This window comes from Accipiter gentilis, chromosome 33 (assembly GCF_929443795.1).
Source record: "Accipiter gentilis chromosome 33, bAccGen1.1, whole genome shotgun sequence".
NCBI lineage: Eukaryota > Metazoa > Chordata > Aves > Accipitriformes > Accipitridae > Astur > Astur gentilis.
This window is the reverse complement of record NC_064912.1, coordinates 17,476,058-17,494,525: the sequence shown is the minus strand read 5'-3', so window position 1 is coordinate 17,494,525 and position 18,468 is coordinate 17,476,058. Positions and strand designations below refer to the sequence as shown.

Below are 18,468 nucleotides of genomic sequence, written 5' to 3'. Positions count from 1 at the left end.
TCTTCTCTGCCCGCTGCTGGCTTGGCCGTGGCCCCCCGTGCCCCCCTGCCAGCGTGCCAGACCCACACCTAGGACCACACAACGGGGCTGCAAGCAGGAGCCCAAGCCAGGAATTATGGTCTGTACAAAAGACAATGACAGTGAATCTTGTTACTGGCTTTTCAGCAAACGTAATTCCTTTTTATTAGAAAATTAAAGGGTATGAAAAGCTTTCCAAGGCTGAAGAGCTGAAATGTGCTTTCATAAAATATGCGGCGTCTGATAAAACGGATTTGCTTGTCTGCCTGCCCCGGCCCCCTCCCCCTCCTGGTTATTATTCCTACCAGCAAGGTGATGCCTTTTGCCAAAACACTGATCCCGACGTGGCCGTCTCTCGCCCGCAGAGACCCCTGGGGACCAGCGCTGCTCCTCGGCACCCCGGCCATGTAGCTGCAAGGCACCACACAGCTTGCGCCTGTTTGAGGGTTGGTTTTGGGGGTTTCTTTAAGCTAAATAAAACTCTGAGGGGCAGTTTTCCTCTCCAGGGTTGCAGATAAAGGCTGATGACGATGCAAAGCATCACCCCAAACCCAGCCGTGAGGATGCAGCAGTTGCAGGCAGGAGGAGAGGTGAAGCCACGCAATGGCAGACAGAAAGCGATGGATTCCCCCAGCCACTGCACAAACAGCAACTATTAAAAACCTCCCAGGGAGCCCTCTCCTGAAGAGAAAGCCACGCTACCCTCCTGTGCACCGGCACTGAGCTGCATGCGAGAGGTGCTGAGGGCCTGCAAGTTGCCAGCATCAAGCAGCGGGCAGCTAAGGTAACGCGAGGAATCTCGTTTTCTTCCCTTTAATCATTCCCTCTCTCCGGCTCTTTCGTCTTTCCGATGGTCCGAGTCAAGCTTTCAGGTTTGTGAGGTTAAAGGTTTTGTATTTCCATTCCATTGCCGGGGTCAGTTTTGCCTCTGCAAGTCCCTGGGGATGAACGGCAGAGGGGCGCATCCGTCCCCGCGTGGAGATGGCCACGGCGCAGGGGTGGCAGACGGGGACCTCGCCGTGACCACCGCACTGGCAGGTGTGGGGCTGGCACCCTCCGACATTTTGTCACCCTTGTCCTGGCGGAGACTGGGAAGATGAAACAACAACATCCCCTGGGTGCCATCAGGGAGCTGACGCCTCGGCTGGGAGAGGAGCCGGCAGCCCCGGCCACCGTCCCCAGATGACTCCGGCCCTGGCGATGTGACATAGGGCCAGGCGGTGAGGGGACGGCGGCACCGCTGGCACACACCCGCTGCAGGGTGCAGGGCGAGCTGCTGGACACGCAGCCACGGCGCTGGTGGGGACAGGGACGGGCGGCATCCAGCCAGCTCCCTGTCACCGTGCCGGGCACCGGCACCGTCGCCACGGGGAAAAGCAATCCCGGCGGCAACACCGCTTGCGCTACGGGAGCGCGCGTCCCCACGTGCCCCCTCTCTCCCCTCGCAAGCAAGCGTCCCGCGACCCAGCTACGGCGGCTTCTCCTTTCCACTCCAACCGCCCCGGGTGGCCGCGGCCTTCCCGTGCCGCCGGCAGCGCCGTGCGTGTGACGCCTTGCCGGCTATTACCACAGGAAGAGCTGTAACGCTACAGCAAACCTCCCCGCTCAGCCCTGCTACAAATCAGGGTCAGGCGGCAGCGCTGTTAGACAGAGCCTGCCGCTACGTGCTCCTGCTCCTAATGTCCTTCCCGGCACGCTTAATGGGGACGCGGAGGAGAACGACCGTGGCGAGACGCCGGCTCGGCCCCGCTGCCCATCCGGGGGTTGCTGCCCTCCGATCCAGCTCCCCCGTAGCCGCGCCGGCTCTGAGCCAGGGCCGGCGGTGCTGAGGGTTAATGCCAGGGAGGCACGGCCGGGGATGTTTTCTCCCCTGTGACTGCTCTGGCTTTACCTTTAACATCTGCAAATGTGGTTAAAAGTTTGCCGAGCCTATTTTTAGAGCCTCTCACCACATGCGATTTCTCCATCGTGAGACAGGAAACGCTGATGAGGTTGTTCGCCACGGAGCTGCTTTCTCCTCCCCGGACGGCCTCCGAGTTCCTCCGATCTGTGCGGTGCTGCCACGCCACCGGCCCCCCGGCCCCCACCTCCCGGCGAGGGGACCGCATCCTGCGGCGGCAGCTATGGCAAGCCTGAGAGCCGACGGCGACAAACCGTCGGAGGGTGCTGGCCCCGCACCTGCCAGCGCGGTGGTCACGGCGAGGTCCCCATCCACGGTCCCTGGGCAGCGGTGAGCTCTGCGCGGGGACGGATGCGTCCCTCTGCTGTTCGGCCCCGGGGATTTGCAGAGACAAAACTGACCCCGGCAATGGAAATACAAAACCCAGAGGGTTGAGCCAGGCCCTGGCGCTGCGGCCCTTGTCCACCAGCTTGCCCTGTGCCTCAGTTTCCCCAAAGCAACAGTGTTTGGCTTCGCTGCTAACGCTGGGGCAGTGCTAAGGGCTCGGCGGCTGCTGCGTCTCCTTGACCACGGGATGCATCGATGCATCAGCACTGGGCATGGGGTCTGCCAGCGAACAGACCCCAGCACGGATGCCCACCACCCGTCCCCGTGCCCGCTGCCCCCAGCATGGGTTGCTCAGCATGTCCCCGCTGTCACGCTTAATACGAAATGCTTTGGAGCCGAAGCAGAGCCCAGCTGCCCCGTCGGGCACTGGCCTTTCTGCTGCCTGTCATAGCCCCGTGCCTGAATCCGTGGCGCGGGCTCAACAGCCCGCGAGCGTGGCTGCGGCTGGGCGGCGCGGGTACCTGCTGTTTGAATGTCAACACCTCATTTATACATCTTGATTGGCTCTCATCAGCCATGCTGCGTTACACCTGATTGCTCCGAGCCGACGCGGGGTGCCAGACTGCAGCGCGTAATTTCATTTAATTGGCCCTCCATCCGAAGCAAAACAGAAATAGAGGAATAAAGAAACAATAAAGCATCCTCCCCCCTAAAAAAATTAAAATCTCTGCATTTTGGGGGTCGGTTTTATTTTGCAACCATAAGCAGGTCATGCCACCGGCTGTGGGAATCCCTTTCCAGCGGTGCCGGACCCCGCATGAGCCATGAGATGCTTTGCCACCCCACGGGCTCAGCACGCTCGCGCTCCCCCTCGTCCCACGACGAGCCCCGTGTTCGTGTCACGCTCGCCTGTGCTCCTTCTCCCGCCCGCTCTCGCAAACCACTGAGGCTGAAATTTCAATTAAGAAAGAGAAATAATTACCCGCCGCTCCACATTTCCTCTAAAATGGTAGCCAATGCCAGCAAGCCGAGTCACTGCCTCCCGCCGCGTCCTGGCGCTCACCGGCGGGCTGGCGTTCGGCTGACATTTCGAGGATAATGCCGGCCCAACCGCCGCTCGCCAGTGGCCTCTACTGCAGCCGTGCTGGGAGGTCAACGCCGCGTGGATGCTTGGAAGAGATGCTTGCTTCCTCGGCGAGAGTGGGGCTGCCACAAGCCCCTGGTGCCCTGGCTTGCCCTTGCACCGGATCCAAACTCTCTGCCCGACGCTGCCCGCTCCTGGCCAACGCTCCGGGCTGGGGTGCCAGTCCCCTGCTCTCTGCCTGGCAGAGGTGATCTGTGATAACAACTTGTCTCTTCCCAGCCCCAAGTCGCACGCCACAGGGAACTGCCACGCTGCCATCCATCGCCAACATCCCCCGTGCATGGGGACGGGGTGCACGGGAGGGCAGGAGCAAGAGGATGGGCAGCACCGGGGCAAGGCAGCAGCCTCGACCGCATTGGCGGCACTGCCGGTGCACAGAGCAGCACCGGGGAAAGGCGAGTGGATGCTCACAGCCCACCTTTGGGACACGTCCCTAGCTTGGGGATATTCATCCATGCGGCTGTATCACTCTTCCCCACGGTGCTGCTCCGAGCAGACGCCCCGACCCAGCACTTGCTGGGGCACCCCAGGTCTGCCCACAGCCCCCGGGAACGGCTCTGCTTTTATTCACCCCGATGATGTCCCAGAAACCACATTTCTTGCATTGTTTTATTTTAGCACAGCCAGAAATAAAAGGGGAACAAACCCCATTGGGGCTGGAAAGGGCACAAACCCCGATCGGAGGATGCTGTGGTATCCCACAACTGCTCCTGCAGCTTCTCCTCATCAGCCAGCTTGTCCCAGCTCCAGCTTAAGCCCCACTGGGGTGGCACGACCCTGTCACAGATCCCCACGGTCTGTCCCGGGCCAGCACAGCCAGAGGTGTGAGATGCAAACCCCAGGAGAAGGCAGAGACAGACGCTGACCTGGGCACAGAAGGCTCCGCCATCACGAGGATGAGGATGAAGATGAGGAAAGGAGGAGCATGATGCAGAGGGCTGGCCTTGGGTTTCATGCACCTTGCAGGGCTGCGGTTCCCACCCGCTCACAACGTCCCAGGCTTGAGCCCCTCCTGCTTCAGCCAAAACCTCCACTGGGCACCAAACCAGCAAGAAGGACCAACCGGCTCATGCCAAGCTCAGCTCGGGGAGATGCCACGTTCAGGCAGTGGGGGCTGAGATGGAGCTCCAGGAGCAAGAAGAGGGCAATAGCGAGACCCGCTGGGGAAATGGGTGCTCCCTGCACCCCGAAAGATGCAAGTACGCTGCTGCCCAGCGATGCTGCCGTAATTGGCTTGTGCCACCCTTGAGTGAATAGTAATTATGCTCCTACAGCCCTGGCTGCCCAGGGAGCTCCATGGGTGCTGCAAAGTTCCACGCTGCTGCAGAACAAGCTGGTGTGGGCGATGTGATGTGTCCCCCCCAAACTGGACCCTCTGTAATTAATGGGGACGGTGTCTTATTTTGTCTGGATGTTTTTCCGTTCCTCTTCCCATAAGCCGGAGGGCCAGGGGGGTCGCAGTAAAGGCTGCAAGTCCCATGACTCCGTCGGCAGGCGATGCGGGAGCCCCAGGCAGCGATCACAAGAACAGGGAAAGCAGCAACCTCAGGTTGCAGATTAGCTTCATTTTATAGCCAGGGAGGCAGAAACCTCCCGTGGTTCGACATCTCGCTGGAGACCACACAGGGAGCCTGGGGAAAGCCAGGGAGAGGTCGCAGGTCTCTGCGGGGCAAGAGCATCCTCTCCCTGGGGATCTCGCTCACTTGCAGACAGCGGGACCACAGAGCTCCCCCAACCCATCAGTGCACCCCAAACTTCACGCGGGGCCACATGCTGCACCCCTTCACCCTATGACCCCAAACACCCACCCCTGCAATACTGGTGGGGGCTGCAGAAACCAGTTTGGCGAAGACAGGCTCTTTAACCAAGTTTAAATGCACTTCCCTTGACTCAGTTCCCAGTTCAGCGTAGAGGAGACCCAACTTGGCCGGCAGCCACGGCGCTCAGCTATGCACGTCCCTACCGAGAGACACATTCCTCAGCACTGCAGCTAAGTGCAGCACAGCCTTTGAGGCCTTCACCCCTCCTTCAATGATAATTTATGCCCTCTGACCCAACTCCCCCTTTTAAATCAGGCTGATCAATAGAGAAATCAGACAATCCTTTTAAGAAACTATCTCATCTGATCCTTCCAGCTAATGATCTCTGCTCTTCTTACAGCTGTTTGCAGATATGTGGCCCAGGCTGCTGGGGGAAGCGGGAGGAAGAAGAGCCACTGGGCCAAATTTCCCCTTCCCCAGTCCAAGCAGAAGCAGCGGCGGCGCTGCCGATTTGCACAGGAGTGAAACGGGCGATGCCAACCCCTGTCTTTCGGAAAAACAGGACTCCCATCGGCAGGCTGCTGGCTCTGCCGGCAACGCCACACACCGGCGCTTGCTACTGAGCATCGTGCTGCAGGGAATTGCTGGCTCCAAAAATCTGCCCCCTCATCCATCTCACCGCCAAACGTGCCCTTCTCCCAGCCTGGAAGCCCTCCGAGGATATTCTCCTTCATCCTCGCTCTTCCTGCAGGCTCCAACCTCCCGGCATGGCTTTGCATCACCTCCCCTGCAAAGAAAACCCAGCAACACAAAGCAACAGCCCTGAATTTGGTTCCTGGCCGAGCCGCAGTCGCCCGTACGCCGTGCCATGCACAACCATGGCACCACGGCTCCCGGCTCGTCTGTGCGTGGCAGGGAATAGGTGAGCACTGGGCATCTCCATCGCCTGGCCAGGAAACCCTTGCCGCTCGTGGGGACCCTCACTTTCTCATGGCACCAAAAGCTCACGGGTACAGCCATCTTCTGCCGATGGAGGAGCTAAACCGGATCGGTGGAAGAGGGAGTGATGTCCAGCACGGCACCTCCGTGGGGAAGAGAACAGTACGCCAAATGTCCACGGCGGAGCCTCCAGAAGGGCTTTATTGATGACGCCTGCATTTCTGTTTAACTGGCAAAGGAACAGGGTTAACCAGCGAAGAGGGAAGCATCGGAGAACCCTTTAAGTCTTCAAAGTAAATCAGCTCCTGGAACAAACGCGCTCAGTAGCCAAATGTCTCCTCCTTTGTGTGTGCTGGGCTTTTGACATTTATTACGCTGCCTGAGAACCACCAGAGGAAGGATGCTTTTCTTGCATCTAAGGGCCATTTCTCACCCTGGCACACTCAGATGGGGATTTCTCCCCTGCCCAGGCAGGGTCTGGCCCCCAGCACCCCCTCCCCACAGGGACCTCATCCTGCAAACCACCCAGGAGGCAGGATGGGACCGTGCCCCAGGGATGCTCAGCACCCTCCCCATGCCCACTGGGAGCTGGGGAGCGGGGTCCGAGCCCAAGGCACCTCCAAGGTCCCCCCCCGCCATGTATCCCCTCCCACCCGGCCTTTGCTCCAAAGCTAGAAAGCAGATGCAAAAGCCAAAGGGTCTGAAGGGCTGCCGCAGCGCAGCATGGTGCAGGTCCTGCCACAGCAGTCACAGTGAATTACAAGGTATTAGAGCCCCGTGCCGCCGCGCCTCTCGCGCAGCAGCAGTCACGGTGAAGGACATGCTATGATAGGACTAGAGTCTGCTCCGGAGAATCCAGTCACCGGCCTGGTGAAAGGCGGTGGTATGAACAGGCCAGCCTTGTTCTATAGATCATATAGCGACAGGCATGGTGAAGGACACGCTATTACAGGACGAGGCGGTGCGGGGGGTTTACCCAGAGACAGCCAAGCTGAAGGACGCGGCATTTGGGGGGGGATGGCCGTGCCTCGCCGGATCAGTGAGTGCCCACGCCTCTGCGAGCCAGCAGCCGTGAATGTTTTTAATTAGTCTTTCTCACTTTATCGAGCATCTAATTTTCATTTACGTGCTGGCCATCTCCACCTGAGAACGTGGCCAGCGCTGCTCCTTTCCAGCACTGCTCCTGTATCCCCTCCCAGCATAAGCCGGATGGGACCCAGCGGAGCCAGAGGTCTGTCCCTGGCACGGGGGACCCATTCGGTGACCGACCTGCCCTGCAGCTCCTCTGCACGCCCCACGCGATGTCAAGGACCATAACGGAGCTGGGCAGAGCCTCCCTGATGCTCAGCGTTCCTCCCCGTCGGAGCACAAGCGCTGAGCGCCAATTTTAGTGGCTGCCATAAATGCAGCAGGAGCGGTGTCCCCTGGTGAGGCATTGAGCGGTGACTAAGAGCGGAGATGACAATAAAGCAGAGGAAGCAAGGTCTGACTGCAAAGCAGCAAACCAACCCCCCGAATCCAGCTCGAAGGCACTGACTGACGATGCTCTCCCAAACCAGCACGGAGCCCGAGCCCTGCATGGGCACGAGCCGAGCCAGCGACGGGGAGCCGGGCTTGCTTGGGCTAGGGCTGAGCTTGGTCCTGGCACAGGCTCGGTTTGGGTGGAAATCCCATAATTGGGAGGGGAGAAAGGATTGCCCGCATCAGGACGCTGGGACGGAGTTCAAGCCTCTTAGCAAAGCACACGGGGAGACTTCTGTACAGCCCCTACATATAAATCTACCCCCTTAAAATGTTCTCGGTGGTAAATGTGGTAGAGATCATGCACGACTTGACAGATCGAGGCGTATTTATGGTGCTTTGGCACAAGGGATACAACCAGTTGGGATTTTTGCTCGGCTCTACCACTTGGGCATAGCGCAGCCACAACAAACCCATTTGAATACCTCTTGTTTCAACCAAGGCAGAGATCCAGGCTATTCCCCGCGGAGCAAGCGCCAGACCTTGGGCCAAATTAATCTCCGATGGATCTCCATCAACTTCATGGAGTTACAACCACAATTTGGCCCATGTGTGACATGTAAATCTGTTCATTTTTCTTCCGAATCGTCCAAATACCGCAGCATTTGTTAGCGCAGGAGAGGGACGCATCCTCCGGGAGAGATCTCTTTGGATACCGCGCCAGCCCTTCCTTTTTTTATTTCCTTTGCTGCCTGGGATAAAAGGCGAGCGAGACGGCCTGTAGTACGTGTCTGAGCTGTTTGGGAAAGAAATAGGAATTTCCTCCTGCCATTCCCAGTCTTTTGATAGGCAGGTGGGATGCGAGCAGGAATAACTCAATCAAGACAGAGCAATTTTTAATTAATTTGTGGATCCCTTCGCCGGCTGATTGCCTTGGAGACAAAAGGGAAGCCTCTCCTTTAACACTTGTGTGTGCCTGGTACTCTGAGCCTCCCCTTTTCACCGGCGCATCTTTGGTCTTGAAAGCTGCACAAAAGGGAGAATTCCTTGATCTTTTGCCTCGGCTTTTGCTAAGACGGAGACACACACGAGGGGGAGCTGGGTTGGGGTTTGGGGGGATTTCTTTTATATTTTTTGGAGAACATGAGAGCCCAAAATGCACACAGAGCAGGGTGAGGAAGGAAAATAAAAGAAGGAATGGGGAAAAAAAAAAAAACCAACCTCAAACCTAAGAAAGCAGAGCGTTTTCTGTCGACACCTTCTGCCCAGCCCGCTCCATCCCCAAGGGGAGGGAGTTGAAAGGTTCAAGCTACATCAAGTGGTGAGTAATGCAGCGGGAGGCTCCTGCTCAGGGCCGGGCTCTCGCCCTCCGCAATCGCTCCCTGCCCCATGCCCGATGCTGCACGGGGCACAGCCGAGCTCTCGCCCTCCGCTGCTCCCCCCCTTGCCAGCGACAGTGGGGATGCGGGAACTTCCTAGGCAGTGACTGACACTACAATTATCGATTGCCGGCTGCAAAGGCTTGCTCTCGCCTCCCCCCCTCTTCTCACTTGTTTTCTTCTGTGCAGCAGAGTGCCAGCCTTCAGAGACTGCTGCTGTAAAAGGCTCAGATTGACGGGGTGTCAAGATATCCGCTGCCCCTGGCTTTTAACGTTCCCTTGCAGGGGAGAGCGGGAAGAGCCCCTGCACCAGCAAAGGGAGCTCGGCTAGCTCCCAAAGAAAGGGAGGAATGAAAAGCCTTCCTCTCTCCTCTGTCGAGGAGATGCTCTTGAACCACAAGCAGCTTTTTCAGTCTCAGCTTGGCTGCGTGCGTCTCGGAAATCTCAAGATGCTGGGAAGGAGGAGAGGCGGCGTGCCAGCCGGCCCCCGCCAGCGGCTTCGTCCTGCCCAAAATCAAGGCACCCAAGAAAAACACCACCCTCCCCACCAGGTCTCCGTGGGGTGGCACAGACATGTGACCACATCCCCATCGCATTTGGCCGTGGCCATTTCGGAGGCAGGGAGGGCAAGAGGCATCCTGGGCAAAGGAGGTCACCCGGCAAAGGCTGCAGAAGGACCGGGACTCCCCAGCCCGGGTACATCCTCTGCTGCTCGGCACCGATGGCACGGGGGGAACAGACCAGAGGGTTTTCCTAGCAAAGACCAGCAAAACAGGAGCTCCGGGTGCCCCCCTGGGTCCTCCCCCAAAGGTTGCGATGCTACCTCGGGAGACCACCCTGCCCGATGGCCCCGGGAGCCAGGGCTCCTGGGTCCTCCATGACCCCCATCCCCAGCTCAGCCGTCCACCACCAGCAAGTGCCATCGCTGCCACAAAATGGGGATGGCAACCTGCCCGTGGTGGCGTTTGCAAAGCTTGGCGGCACCTTGGGACCACGGCTAAGTGTTACGTGCTGGAGCCAGAGGCCTGAAATTAAAGCCGACTCCACGACCGTCGGTGTTGACACCTGGTGATGGGAGGAGAGGGATCGATGATGGAGAGTCTGTTGCTCCTGATGCATCGCTGTCAGGGTCAATACACAATTCTCGGGGAGATCAGATGTCCAGGTTAACTGCTTTGCCTCTGCGCTAAGCCAACGGGCTGGTGGAGCTCTGTCCTGCTCACACATCCTCTTCCCCAGCCAGATTCAGCCCCACAGCCACCAAATGCCACCGAGAGCATCCCCAGGGCTCGTGGCTCTTGCTTTCATCCACGTAGAGCTCAAGTGTAGCTGCGAAAGGTGTCCAGGGCTGGGAAAGGGACATGCGGGCAATAAGGACCTGTCCTCCAGGAGCTTTCAGCTGCACCAAACCAACCCGCTGCCACACGCAGCATCGCCGCGGGACCACGTGGGGACATGGGGCTTGGGGACAGCCACCACCTCCCCGTGGTCACAGAGACATTGGCCACCCAAGGGGGCCTGGGAGGGGAAGTGGGGGTGATGAGATCCCTGTGGGGTCCCCCTGCCCATCCCCATCCCAAATTGCTGGGCAACGGAAAATGCAGGAGAGGGGGAAACCTCACCTCTCCTGCCCGGCACAGGTCCTGCCAGCTTGGTGGCCATGTCCCACTCCGCAACCTGGGTGGGCAGAGGATCCATGTGGCTTTGGCACGATGCCTGTCCCTTCCAGGTGACGCTCCAGCTGCAGAGAGCCACCCCAGACCTCTGCGGGCCACGAGAGCCACGATGGCAGGGCCGCATTGTGCCCCCTGCACCAAGCGGGCTTGTGGCACCCCACGGCACCCCACGGCACCCCGCAGCCACGTGGGGTTCCCCACTATTGCAGCAAGACCAGGCAGGAGGCTCAAGCCCTGCCATGCACCCTCACCGCCGGCCATCCCCGAGTGCCACGCCGGGCAGGATCCGTCCCACAGCCCAGGGGGTCCTGCGAGGATGAGAGGCACCCGCAGCCAGACTGCAGCATCTCATCCCACCGGCTCCTGGGGGGATTCGGCCACCCATCTCCTCCTCAAGCACGACACAGCCAGCAGCAGCCACCCAGCCTACCTGGGGGAACCCGGCATGACCCCCCCCAGAGGGGACCAGGGGGTCTTACCTGCTGGCAACCCACGGCGCCAGTTTGGGGGGACACACAGCATCGCACCCTGACCCCAGCGCAGACAGACTTGCGCCAGCCCCCCGCAAAAACCCAAGAAAACAGAGCGCGGCATGAATAACAAAAGCAGCGATCAGTAAAGACTCTCCCAAGAGGCTGCAAGTTCTTCAATTAGAGCTCTCATTATAGGAACGAGAAACTCCACGCCGTCTTCTGTACGGATAACACTTTTTTCCCCCTCTCTTTTAAAGAATAAAGGGAGGGAGGGAGAGGAAGGCTGCATCTCTAATGCAACAGACAGGTCTGCTGAGATTCACTTTGGCTCTTATTTTGACTTTCATCTAAAAGAGCTGCCCTGGGAATCCATTAAGTCCAATTTAAATCGGCTCTCCGCCCTCACGGCTTCTCCCCGCCTTCGCGTCCCCCCCCCCGGCTCTCTTCTCCCCCCTCCCTTGGTAGCAAACAAACACAAAAGCAAGGCCAGGCAGGGCAGGCAGCGAAGGGCAGGCAGCGAAGGGCAGCACCGGCGCGGTTTCGGAGCCCTTCCCTGGGGGATTACAGCCCTCCCTGGGGCAGTTGCTCGATCTTTATTTCCGCCCAAATAAACACAATCCGGCCACGTTTGGATACCGCCTCGGTATCACCCACCTCGGCGGCGCTTTTGGGGGCTGATGGGGTTTTAGGACCCCCCCACATCTCCCCACTCCACGCACAGGCGTATTTTCCTCTGATTTTATTATTTTCAAGTACAATTAGCTCCATTAACGCCACAGCCGGCAAAGTTGGATGGGATATAATCGCATACTTCACTCCAGGGTTTTGGTTTTTTTTCCCCAGCCAGTTTCCCCACCCCAAGATCATTCCTCTGCCTTTGGGAATCGCCCCCCCACCGCAACCCCGCAGCCAGGCGAGGGACGGACCCCTTGCCTTTCATCTCACCACACTCATTCAAGCTCCGCTTCTGTCGTATAAGCAGTTTTCCAGCTCTCCCCCCCCCCCCCCCCCCGTAACACACCCGCTCTGCATTGCATCCTATTCATATGTTTTCAATCATCGCCGTTTCGTTATTTAAAACAAAAGCACAGGCACCCCCCCGGCAGCAGGCTCCGAGCCCCCTCGCCGGGCTCCTCGGTTATTCCCTGGTTTGTTTGTTTATTAATGTCAACGGAGGATTTTGGGGCAAAATTTGCTGTGGGAGAAAGGGAGCAGGAGGTGAAAGTCCCACCGAGGGGCTTTCCAAAGGCACAACCAGATGTGCAAACCCTGCGATTCCTTGGGTTATCTGCTAGATCCATTTTTTCCTGCCCTGCCAGCCACCGAATAAAAGAAAGAAAATCCATCAAGTCAGCGTTCTCACGTGCAGACAACGGCAAGGATAGCCAGGCGCCCGACCGCGGCACCGCCGCAACTTTTATAAGTATAAAACCACGCACATCGATAACTCCTAAATTAAATAAGCCTCCCCTGGAAGATTTCCCTCTGCAGAGGCTTTCGCAGCCCCGTGCCCCTTATTATTTTAACTTTGGAAAAGTAGGAGTCAGGACAAGCAAAATGAATCCATCCCTTACACACACAAATATTCCAAGTCTCAGCTGTATCTTTGTTCAGACACCCATCAATCGGCAAGTCAGGAGGATTTTTGGACCGGTTGCAAATTTCTTTATTACTTCCAGAAAAGCAAAACAACCCCCCCCCTCCTCCGCTGCTGCTGCAAATAGGACACACGGACACAGACACACACATGTACGTACACCCCCCCCGCCCCAAACTCCGCGATGCCGGCGCCGTGCATCCATTCAATTGCAGCGGCACACGAGTTGCACAAGAGAAAAAATAAATCCGGAAAAAGCTCCGTCTGCACCCCCCCCCCCCCTTCCAATTCTGCTGCGGCTTCAGTAAAAAAAAAAAGACAGAAAAAAAGGAAAAAAAAAAAGCACAAAGATGTAGCTTGCAACAATACCTGCGATGGTCCTCGCTCTCTCCTCTCTCTCCTGCTGGCTCGCTCTCCTCCTCTTCCAGAGCACAGTAGCCAGATTAGATCCTTAGAAAAAAAAATGTGAGAAATAGCACAATTCTCCCTTTTTTTTTTTCTTTTTTTTTTTTTTTTTTTTGCTTCCCTTCTCAGCAGCCCTTCTGAGCTCCTTCACTAACCATTATTCATAGACCACTAGGGGATATAAGGTAATTAGAAACGGCCCTATAGCATCCAGCCTGAAAATGTAATGCCAGCGGTAGGAGTGGTGGAGGGCTCTGGCTGCGGGCGGCTCCGGCAGAAAGTGCTCGGTGGAGCTGGGGACGAGGTGAGAAGTGGGGTGGAGGAGAGGGCGAGCGGCAGCGGGTGCTGGCGGCTCTCCCTGAAGAAACCAGGGTGGCCAGGGACGCCGAGGGGCAGCGGCACCGGTTTGGTTTGGGGATGGTTGGGGTTATTTTGGGGTTGGGGTATTTTTATTTTTTTTGGGGGGGGGATATATATTTTTTTTTTTTCCGGAGTGGGCTCGCCGTGCCCGTGTGAGCCGTGCTGGGGCTGCGTGTGTGTGTGTGTGCGCGCGTGTGTGTGTGTTTGTGCCAGGAATAGCAATCAGCAGAGGCAGCACACAGAGCGCAAAAATGCCATCATGCAGGGTCAACAGAAAGCTGCAGACATTTTTTTTTTTTTTTTTTTTTTTTGTAGGCTTAATCCTCTGGAGCGGGGGAGAGGGAAAAGGAGGAGGCTGCTGCCTTCTTTATAGTTTTGATTTTTTTTCTCTTCCAGCCTCGTAGGATCAGATTAACCCCCCCTCCCCTCCATGCACACACAGACACACACACACGCCAGCCCCAGCGATCCCAGCCCTCCACCAGCGCTGCACCAGGGAGATGCCGGAGTCGGCGTGGGGATGAGGGTCTCGTCGCCGCGATGAACTGGGTGGGATGAGCTAGGTGGGCTCGGGCGGCAGCGGGGAAGGAAAGCAAGAGGGAGGCAGCGCGGGGGGTTGGAGGCAAATGAACAAATCACACCTGCAGCTTTCTGCGCGCCGTAGCCAGCTGCAGCCCAGGCAGGGACCGGCAGGAAAAATACAGGCGCGTGGGCTCCCAGCGTCGTGCATCTGCGGGGATTTAGGTGCACAGTGAGCTGACGGTAGCTCATCGCTGGAAGCGATTGCTTTTGGGGGGTTTATTTTAGGAAGGGGGAGAAAGGGAGACGGTAACAAAGAGCAATCCTTCCCCACACACTGTTTTTTCCAAGGAGTAAATAAAATCCAGCGCAGAGGCGGGGAGGGAGGGCTTCGGTGGCCCTGGCACACCGGGATGCCCGCATCCTGCCGCCAGCGGTGCCCGCATGGGCTGGCCGGGGTCGCTGCCGTGCAGCTCCGTGCTCACCGTCTCCTGCCTGAAGGGTGCAAATGCCCAGCCCTGCCTCCTCCCACGACTCCGCTCTGAGCCTCTCTTTAATTGAACTAAAGCTGTTCACCTTGATAACGCAGCACGGCAGCAAGTTTCCGAGCCGTACGCGGGGGGCTGGAGAGCTATTTGATCCACTTCCAAGGTGCTGCCTTTCAATTCAACCCCTTGCTCTTGAAGGATGGATAACCAGGCCCTCTCTTTTCCCTATTAATTACTCGAGATAGCAGGCATCAAGCTGCAAAACAGACCAAACCTTGTAAGGGGACTCAGCATCGCCAAAGCAGACAGCTTGCTCTCATCTCCCCGTCCCCTTTCTCCTCATCCTCATCCCCACCCCCAGCCCCATCCCAGCCCCATCCTGGCTGTTTATAGCTAATACACCACAGCACGCTCCCAGCCACCTCTGAGTTCACACGTGCCTCTCCGCAGGACGGTAAACCGAGCCGGGACCTCACAGCTCCCCCAGGACTCAGTGTTTATCCCCCATAACCACCGATCCCCCCTGCCCTTCACAGGGAAGAGCTCCTCCACCATTTGGCACCACAGGCTGCGACTGCCGCCCTAGTAAAGCCAAGGTGGGACATACCCAATGGGCATCACCCCCAGCTTCTCCGCTGGGACTGAGAGAAGACTAAAGGATTTGTTATTTTTACACTACAATCCCATAAATTCAGCAATTTGGTCCATCCAGGTTGTTTCCTGGCTCTGGTATGTTTGAAATCCCCAACTCCAGGACTCCTGTGATTTCAGGAGAACCTCAGCTCTGCTGTCCTTAAACCTTGACCTTGCTGTGGCAAGGAGAAAGGTTGAAACCACAAGCCCCCTGAGAGCCTCATATGCAAATTAAATCACCACCAAACGCTTTGTTTTTTAAACGCTGTGATTTTTCCGGCAGCTTCTTAGTTCTGCGACTCTGATTTACGGGTTCACAAAGGCTGATTTCATGACTTCTCAGCACTTCTGAGGTGCCGGAACCCACGTCATCTCCATTTGCGTGACATGGCCGTGTCTGTCTCAGCCCAACTGCCGGCTGGGTGGGAGACCATCGCCTATCGCAGCAATTAACTTTACTTGTTAAAGCCTCTGAGCTCGCAGAAGATGCTGCTGGGCAGTTGCACGGATGGGAAAGTTTCCATCCTCTTGACAAAATCCAGCTCCAGAGCATTCCTGTGCATGGCACACAGCCCCCCGCCACGGGTGTGGGTACGGCCCCGTGTCCCTTGCATTCACCAGCTGCCTCTGCAGAGCAGATCTCACCCTGAGCTACTGCAAACCCAGCACAACCAGCATCAAAAAGCCTGTTCCCATCTTCCCCACCACGAGAGCAGGGCTCACCTTGCTGATCAAAGTCGGAGGCTTCCCTGGAAATAACCCCCCCACACCTCCTGCCCCAGGGAGAGGGCTAAAAAATAATGACTCATTGCAATGTCATTTCTGGAGCTGCTAAAACAAAGGCGCTCCGGCTTCCTTAGTGTCTCGCCACTGCGACCTACAAAGATAAGGCATCCTCCTCAGTGCTGAGAAAAATGAGCTTTTCTCCAACAGCCTCTCCTTCCACTGGCCTTGGGACCCCGGGACCTCCCCAGCACCTATGTGGGATGCTCTGAGCCAGCTCTTCCTCATTCCTCTTCTTCTCATCCCTCTTTCTGGCTGATTTTCCCCCAGCCCCACTCCCGGTGATCCCAACGGATTGCTCTCATCCCCTGGTCCGGGTGACACCTCGCACCCAGTGCTGCACACCCTGTGCTCGTGGCTCCTTACAGGCAGGGAGCAGGCAGCCCTGCCCCAACTCGCATCAAGCTCTGTGCACCGGCTCCGAGCAGATCCGATGGATTTTCATTTCCTAACTTTGCCCTTTGGGCTATTTCTAACGAGCTTCCTCGTGCTTAAAAAAAAATAAATCCTTCATCTTGCAGCGCGGTGTCGGAGCAGCAACGCTCAGGACGATTGTGCCTGCGAGGAGGCTCAAAATTAATTATATCGCAGTCACTTTAGGTAGGGGGGCCATCACACTGACCTCCTCAGACCGGCTCCCACCTGGGACCCAGCAAACAGCCAGAAACCCCCTCCCAGAGCAAACAGGCTTTTTTTTGGCCTTGAAAAATGTATTTGCCTGGTGTGACGTTTGGCCGGTGCAGCGTGGCCCTGGGCGAGGAGCCACCGATGTCCTCCTGCGACCCCGTCCCCTCGCCGCACCCCACATCCCCAGCCCCAAGCCCACCGTGTAGCCTCTGCCCGCAGCACCGGGTCCATCTACCCTCCCGGAGTCGTTCCTCCCATCGAGAGAGAGGAATCGGTCCCGGGCGCCTTCATTTCTGCTAATCAGATGTTTTAATGAGTTTCTCAGAGCCCAGCATATCACCACTTCACGCCACCACCCCCTCCGAGGCCAGCCCCGCTCCCGCGGCGTGCCGAGGCCCCCATCGTCTCGAAGGCTTTCCTTGGTGGGAGAGCAGCGATTATTTCTCTCAAAAGGTCTCTTATAATGGAAACCATCTCTCCATCCCTCCTTGGTCTCCTCCTGCCGTGACCCAGGCTCCGTCGAGAGGAGCTCTGCTCCGAGGCAGTGCCGTGTTTCCATGGAAAGAGTGAATAGCAGAGTCTTCCCAGCGGTTTATTAGAATTCCTTTTACTTCGATGGAGAGTTTTAGAGCAAAGTAAAAAGGCTTTAATGTGGGGCTAATGGAGCCCCTGGGAAGTCCAGGAAGGAAATCTCCCCTGGAGAAGAGGAGGCGTGAGGAGAGGGAGGGCAACTTTCAAGACAAATTCCTGGACAGGTTGAAATTTTTTTGCAGAAGCCATCTCAGGCAGCGAGAAATGGAAATGAATGTTTGTTTTATTTTTAACAGATGTTACAAAGGACCTGCCAGTAATTCAGCGAACGATGCAAAACCTAGATCCCACTCACTTTTCCCGGCATGTCTTCCATCCCCTCCCTCTCCTGCTCCATAAGAACGCTTATTTGCATTTAGCATATCATATTTTTTTAAAAAATTAAGCAATAAAATAACAATCATAAGCCACTTCATTTCCTCCCGCCCTAAGGCTTTGGTTTCAGTTTAAATCCTTGGTTGTAGCAGCTTTTAATTGTTTTTAATAAATTTTTCTGTCTCTTCAGATTTCCCAAGACCATCCACTCGCCCTCTTTGGGGCCTCCCCTCTTTCCTGGTCCCCCATCCCACTCTCTCCCTGCCGTTCCCCCAAGGGACGAGACAGGTCTCCACTCTGCAAAGTGTTCGGAGCACAACGATCACCGCTCTCTGCCTGGAGATGCCCCAGTGTGAAACACAGCCTGCAGCCTCCTCTTTGGGGGAAAATACAGGGATTTGGCTGCAGTTAAGAGATGGGGAGATGGAAAGGGGAGGAGGTACAACGGGGGGGGTGTCCCAAAACCAGCCAGCCAGTGGCTGGAACAGGAGTAAGAGTCTGGCCCTCTGAAAAACAAGGTGCAGAAGCCCATGCACGCACACACACCGCAGCACTTGGCTGGCCAGTGGGCAACTTTGAAGTCGATCTAAACCTGACCATGACGCCAGAGTGGTATTTGGGGTGAGATACAGCACTTGTGAGTGTCACGTATGAAAACCAGACCTGGGGGAACAGTGACAGTCCTGGGCAGAGGAGCCCTGAGTCCCACAGATGCCAGGTCTCCTGAAAATGAGCAAGTTTGGCAGCCCCTGGTTTAACCCTTAACTGCAAAACACAAGCCGCAATGGCTTCCCCTTTTCATGCCTAACCACGGAAAACCACTTTTCTCCTCCCAATACCAAAAGCTTTCCAAAGAGCAAGGTCCCACGGAAACCTGGACCAGGCAAATCCACGTGCACAGCCATGCATGCAGGTCATGGCTCCCACACGTATCCCACGCAGGAACACCTGGAAGATGCCATAGCTTTTTTTGCACAAGGGATGGTGCTCTTCCAGCTCAGACTCACGAGATGAAGGGCAGGAAATCCAGGGTGATTTTCTGCCTCGTTTCTCGTTAGCACCCCTGCATACAC

At 57.0% G+C, this 18,468-nt stretch overlaps 1 protein-coding gene across 4 annotated transcripts in view; it reads right to left on the bottom strand.

The window, feature by feature from the left end:
• Positions 1-18,468, bottom strand: part of RAI1 (retinoic acid induced 1) — a 76,162-nt gene that overhangs the window by 27,035 nt on the left and 30,659 nt on the right. Inside the window, exons 2-3 of one of the 4 annotated variants that reach the window (XM_049835480.1) lie at positions 14,081-14,169; positions 13,044-13,124 (exon numbers count right to left, since the gene is read on the bottom strand). The exons of 1 other annotated variant lie outside the window; for it this stretch is intronic. The gene's annotated coding sequence lies outside the window, so the exon portion shown is untranslated. Of the gene's footprint in view, positions 1-13,043; positions 13,125-13,234; positions 13,498-14,080; positions 14,170-18,468 lie in introns of those variants that run through there. 2 more of the 4 variants (XM_049835481.1, XM_049835479.1) reach the window with 2 other exon arrangements.